We start from the raw sequence: 6,479 nt of genomic DNA on the forward strand, positions 1-6,479 counted from the left end.
GTTTTAGATAGGATGTCAACAACCGCTTAAAAATAACTGCATTTACTATGTACAGATAAGTGCATTTGTATTATTTTTATTGTTATTTAATTCTAACATTATAACATGAATTGCAGTGAAACTGTTAAACAGTTCAATTTATTTAATCCATAGTTCAGTGTTTCCCAGGCAATATATGCAAACTCATCCTCTGTCAACAGGAGGCGCTGTTGGAGTGGTAGAGATCAAGGTTTCCCTGGTAACGGCTGTACACAAAGCAGTGCTCCGCTCACAAACGCTGCTTTATCAGACATTACATGAAAGATTAAATGAAAATGACATCCACTTTTCTGAAGACAGTCGGTTTCCTTCAGAAATACAGTGATATAAAAACACACGGGTCTCATTCATACTCAATGTATGGGGAACACTGTAGTCTCATAATTGAAGTGTAAATTCTGCAGATTACATTATTGTCCAGTATTGTACTGTTAGCAATTTATAAAAACGTTTTCATAATTGTAACATACATATTTACATACATAATTATTCAGGTGCATGTGTAATAACTTGCGAAAACTTGAGGCTACAGCAGCACTTCTTCAACCAAGCATTCTAACCACAACCTCGCCCCTACCCACCCCCCAACCACTGAATTTTCGTAGGCGGGAATTATTTTAATGATACTGTAAAGGGCGCTTTGTGATATCACAAAACCTGGAAAACAAATGCTGTTGTCCAAATGAGCCGTTCGTTGTAGTTCTTGAAAAGGGATTTTTAAAAAACTAAATATCTCCCTTTGGAGTGGACTTTTTTTTAATGCCCAAACATACACATTACACACTGACTAAAATTAAAAAAGTGAAAAAGCATAATAGAACCCCTTAAAACTAAATTAATTATATACAGAAAGTGATCAACGTTTTGTTTGTCACACTTCTAGTATTTATCTCCAGGTCTAGTGCAAAGTTTTTAATTGCGGATCTGCTAAAATTGGTGTTAGTTTATAAGTAAAACATCTTCAGGTTACGCATGTAACCATGGTTCCCCGAAGGGAACGAGACCAGCGTGACAACGCTCTGAATCACATGTGTAATCAGTCCAATGGATGGGCAAGATATCATGGGCGGGGTGACATAGCGACCAGGAAGCATAAAAGCACGTGCGGTGAAACCGGCGTCAGCTTCTAGGAGTGAAGCAAGCACTGGCAGAGATGCCGGAAGTATGGCCCTGAGACGCAGCGTCTCGTTCCCTTCTGGGAACCATGGTTATATGCGTAACCTGGAGACGTTCCCCTTCAGGAACTCGAGCTGCGTCTAAACACTATGGGAACGAGAATGCCCATGCAGCCAGACTTGCAAATCCCTGCCTAGTGTAGAAGAGCACAACTAAGGCGAGAGAAAAGGGACCTCTAGGGTGGAGTGGGTCAACCCTGCAGATAAAAAGGCCTGCAGAAACTCCAGAACTGTACCAAACGGGCAGTTAGCTGGGTCGAGCTGGCGGTCTCCGCACCAAGAAGTACAGTTTTCTCATAGAGGGAGCTCTGGATGGAGGATGGTCTCAACAGCCTCGGTTGAGAGACCGGAAGCTATGAGTTGTGCCTCCTCAGATGTCACACCCACAGTTTCCACAGCTCCGGGAGGGTGTGTGCGCCCTCCACCTGTGAGAGGAGATCTCTCCTGACGGGATTCTCCCATGGAGCGCCGTCGAGGAGAGAAATCAGGTCCGAGAACCATACTCGGCCCGGCCAGAACGGGGCTACTGGCAGTCGACTGGCCTTGTTCCAGTGCATTCTCTCCAGAACTCCCGGGAGCGGAACAATCAGGGGAAAGGTGTACAGACGAAGCAGAGAGAGAATTAGAGGGGATCATGCGATATCACCTGAGTCGCAAACAAATCCACCTGAGCCTGGCCAAAGACTCCCCAAGTCTGCTCCAAGGCATCTATTCCCCAGGCCTCGGCCCCTGCCTCGACAGGATGTCTGCCCCCACATATATAAAATACCACTGCTGTGTTGTCGGTGCCCACCAACACCGTGAGAGATGCATCCGTCGCTAGCATATGTGGCGACCAGGAGCTCCCAGCACCAGGCCCTGAGATAAGAACCAAGGTTTCCTTCACATGTCTAAGGCACGTAGGCACCGCCGCATGACCTTGAGCATGCGAAGCAGGTTTCCCCTCGGGGAGAACCCCTTGGTCTTAAGCCACCACTGTAAGGGTCTCATGTGCAGCAGACCAAGAGTTATCACATTGGACACAGCTGCCATCAGACCCAGCAGTCTGGAACTGCTTGACACTGGGCGACCGGCCTTCTCTTACTCTCCTCGTACTGTGGTGAGGATCGACTCGATCCGAGCAGGTGACATACGTGCCTGCATCGTGTTCAAATCCAACACCACGCCCAGGTAAGTGGTTCTCTTTACTGGAGAAAGCTCACTTTTCTTGGCATTAAGTCTTAACCCCAGCTCTTTCGTGTGAGCGAGAACGACATCTCGATGTCGAACCGCCATCCGCTCTGATTGAGCTAATATCAACCAATCGTCGAAGTGGTTGAGTCGTGAAATTGTGGGGTGAGAGTGCAAGGCCAAAGGAAGAACCGGTACTGGTAGGCTTTTGCCCCCAAAAACAAACCTCAGGAACTTCCTATGATGAGGAAGCATGGAGATATGTGCATCTTTTAGATCAATCGTGACACACCAGTCCTCGGGCTTGGTCTGAGACACGACCTGTTTGAGTGCGAACGTGCTGAACTTCAGTCCCCTGACTGAGAGGTTCAAAAGATGCAGATCTAAAATAGGACGCAACCCTTCCTTCCTTCCTTCCTCAGAAACGGTGAAGTACAGGCTGTAGGACCCGGACTCTGCTACGCGAGGAGGGACCACCTCGAGTGTCTACTTCTGTTCCATTACCAGAGCCTGCTCGGGGCCCACCAGGGTGGGAAAAGCCCCATTGTTTTGAATTTTTAAATTCATTTTATTTTAATATCGTTTTCATATTTATTTACATTGCAAATAACATTGCAAATAAATTGGTTGCAAAACGGCATCCACTCACATTTATCTTTTTGTTGTTACGGTCAGAAAAAAAAGAATTACATTTCTATATGTTATAGCCTAGCCAATGATCACTAGATTTTATATAGATGTTACTATAATGATTCTGTAAATGGTGATCAGCACCCAGATATTGTATATAATGTGGAAGCTACTACCTTTTGCCTTGGCGTGACATCTCACTCTTTGCAGACAGTGCAAAGGCAGAGTACCTACAATCAGTGGCGGCTCGTGGGTTTTAAAATAGAGGAGGCACACTAATGGCGCTTTTCAACTGCGTGGTACCACTCGGCTCGACACGGCTCAGTACGGCACGGCACGGTTCGGCTCTGCACGGTTTGCGTTTCCACTGCAGTTCAGTACCTGTTTAGAGTGGGCGGGATTATTCACATGTCATTATAGTTGCGCCGCCTACTACCACGACTCCAAAAAAAAACTTTTGCATTCCGCTTCGCCTCATCAAGCTCTCGCTGGATCTGCTCCTCTGCTATCAACGAGAGGAACGTCTGTTCTTCCGCAACAGACAACAAAACTTTTTGGTTGTTAAACAAAGGTGCGCTCGTTCCAAACAGTTGCGTTCAATCCTTCGCTGGCTGTGCTGATTTAAATCTAGCGGTTCTTTTGTGTTTGTGGCGCAAATTCAGTGATGCAGGTAGTGACGATTCTCTCCGGCCAATCCGTGATCAGCAGAGTTTACACGTCACGTTTTGGTAACAGTACGTTTCACTTGGAACCCCAATCGAGGTGGTACTAAAAAAAGTACCAGGTACTGTACCCAGTGGAAAACCCCCCAAAAGTGAACCGTACCAAGCCGTACCGTGCCGTACCATGCAGTGGAAAAGCGCCATAATTGTATTGGTCTGGGATCCCTGACGATTACTATTATTATTATTTGCTTAACCACTTTAAAATGGCTTTTTGGTTGCTTTTAGTCAGAAAAAGAAAACTACATACATACAGCAAGATAATATTAATTAATAATTAATAATATTAATTAAGCCGACTACTGTAGCCTATATACAGCTTAGGCTGTTTTCCCTAAATTTGTATATATACTGTTTGAATGACAGCTTGGTAAATATGTTGGTGATCAAATATTCAATATCGCTACTCATCATAAGTACTTGGTACATTATCAGCGCAGCGGCAGACATTCTAACTAATATCACATAATTAACGTCTCTTTGATGATTGGTTGATATCAGAAGGGAGGCTAGCCTCCCTTACGAGGTTTCTTTTCTCAACACTCCTCAGCGCTAAAAGTGAACACGCAATGGTGATTGGCTAATTTTTTTTATCTCTATCATTAGCGGTTGCAATTACATCAGCAGATTCGGCACATTCGCGATAGAAAAGCGGCGCTGTCACGTTATTACAACTGTGAAATTACAAACAAAAAATACACATTCTGATACACAACTGAAATTAATTTTAAATTTATTAACATTAAATCATCCTCCTCCCCCATTTTGAGGTGAAAATGGAAGCTGTGCTTCCCCTGCCTCTCCGAGGAGCCGCTACTGCCTACAATAACTTCAAAATAGCGGTAAAAATCAAGTTTGAGATCATTTTCATTAAAACATCTAATTGCCAGATTTCCAGTGTCCTACCCATAATAATTTTTTTTCTGGACAAATACAAATCTTTAAAGCCATTTTTCTAAGTTTCACAGTCTAGTGAGTTTCACACTCTGGAGCGGAGCAGCAGTCCACCTGTCACTCAAGTGGCCACGCCCTTAATTATGCAGAACTTTAAGGCTTAATATAATTTAAAAGGATGAGTTATAAAAAAAATGCACCCCCCTCACAGTTGTCATGAAAGGCAAAATTACCTATATAGACCAAAAGCACTTTTTGTACCAGGCTGTAAACATTTTTTTTTCTGCTGTAAAGTTCAATAGTATACAGCTGCAGACCCGCAGCACCAGCAGTTTCAGAACCGCAGCCACAGAACCGGAAGTGAGGGGCGGAGTTATTGACAACGAGAGAGCACGGTGAGTAGTCTGTAATGTTTTTGCTATCATATGTTTAATAATTATCGTATATATTACGTTAAGCATTTATCTGCTAAGTACTTAACGTGTGCTTGGCTTTATTATCTTATATTGAAACTTGAATTTGTTGTCATACTTTATAGTATATAACTTGTTTCTGTGGATGTTTCGATTAATTTTCAGATGCAATGCTGTAAATGGGCCTTGTGGTGAAGTTTTGAAGACGTTTATTATTCATAAAAATAAATAGCTTGCTTTAATTCCCTCTGGTATATGCATTGTTTGTGTGTTAATATTACCTTGTAGTTTAGTTATTTTAATTCAATTTGTCATCATTGAGATAATTGTGTGTGGCTTCATCTCTTGTACAGACATATAAGGATTCAAAAAAGTGTTGGCCCCCTTCCTGATTTCTTATTTTTTTGCATGTTTGTCACACTTTAATGTTCGGAGGAAGAGGACGAGGAAAAGGCCCTCAACAATCTCCTGGAACAGAAGTTCCCTTTCATGGGAACTTTGAACTGCGTCCTTTAGGACACAATGGAGTCACTCACATTGACTCCATTGTGAAAAAGGCCCAGCAGAGGTTGTACTTCCTTCGCCAGCTGAGGAAGTTCAACCTGCCACAGGAGCTGCTGAAACAGTTCTACTCCGCCATCACTGAATCCGTCCTCTGCACTTCTATCCTGTGTAAATGCTGTCTCGGGCAGTGCTCCCCTCTTCTTTGAGGGTTGTATTTGAGCTTGCCTCTCCCGTTTGGCCCAATACTTCTGGGCATCTGTAACAGATGCTTGGAAAACTCGAAATAAGTGCAGCACGTTAAGCTTTGCGCACTTTTCTCAAATCCACATAAGTGGTAAGTGTGCACATTATGCTTTGCGCACTTTCTAAAATCCACATAAAGTGCTAAGTGTGCACGTTATGCTTTGCCCGCTTTTCTAAAATCCACAAGTGGTAAGTGTGCACGTTATGCTTTGCCCACTTTTCTAAAATCCTGTATGGTAAGGGTTACGCGTTATTGACCTCGTTCCCTTATTCTGAGATTAAAACACCCCGGTTCCTTGGGCTCCACTCAACTAGTGTGTCTCTGTCGACACACTCTGGAAGCATCGCTCCCCTCACCAGTGAGGGTTATTGTGAGTATGGTGCTTTCTTTCGAGCGTTAATCCTCTCTGAGGAGTTGGATTCCTCGCTCCATGGGCTGTCCTCGTGGTAGTTTGAGCAGTGCTCCCCTTTTATCAAAGGGTTACCTGGAATGAGCAACGTTATTTCCTCTGAATTCTGAGTTCTCCTCTCACATGAGAAGTTGAGTTCTCTGTTTTTCCAGAGCACCTGGAACCAGCAGCATCAGGTGGATTAGGCCCTTCCTCTGCCTCCCTGATGCGCTGAGTGTTTGGCTAGCTTGCAGTATGCTTACCCTTCTGATTTTACAATCATGCTGCAGGTCGAGCCCC

Source organism: Sinocyclocheilus grahami, unplaced genomic scaffold, assembly GCF_001515645.1.
Source record: "Sinocyclocheilus grahami isolate Dianchi unplaced genomic scaffold, SAMN03320097.WGS_v1.1 scaffold2933.1, whole genome shotgun sequence".
Taxonomy (NCBI): Eukaryota; Metazoa; Chordata; class Actinopteri; order Cypriniformes; family Cyprinidae; genus Sinocyclocheilus; species Sinocyclocheilus grahami.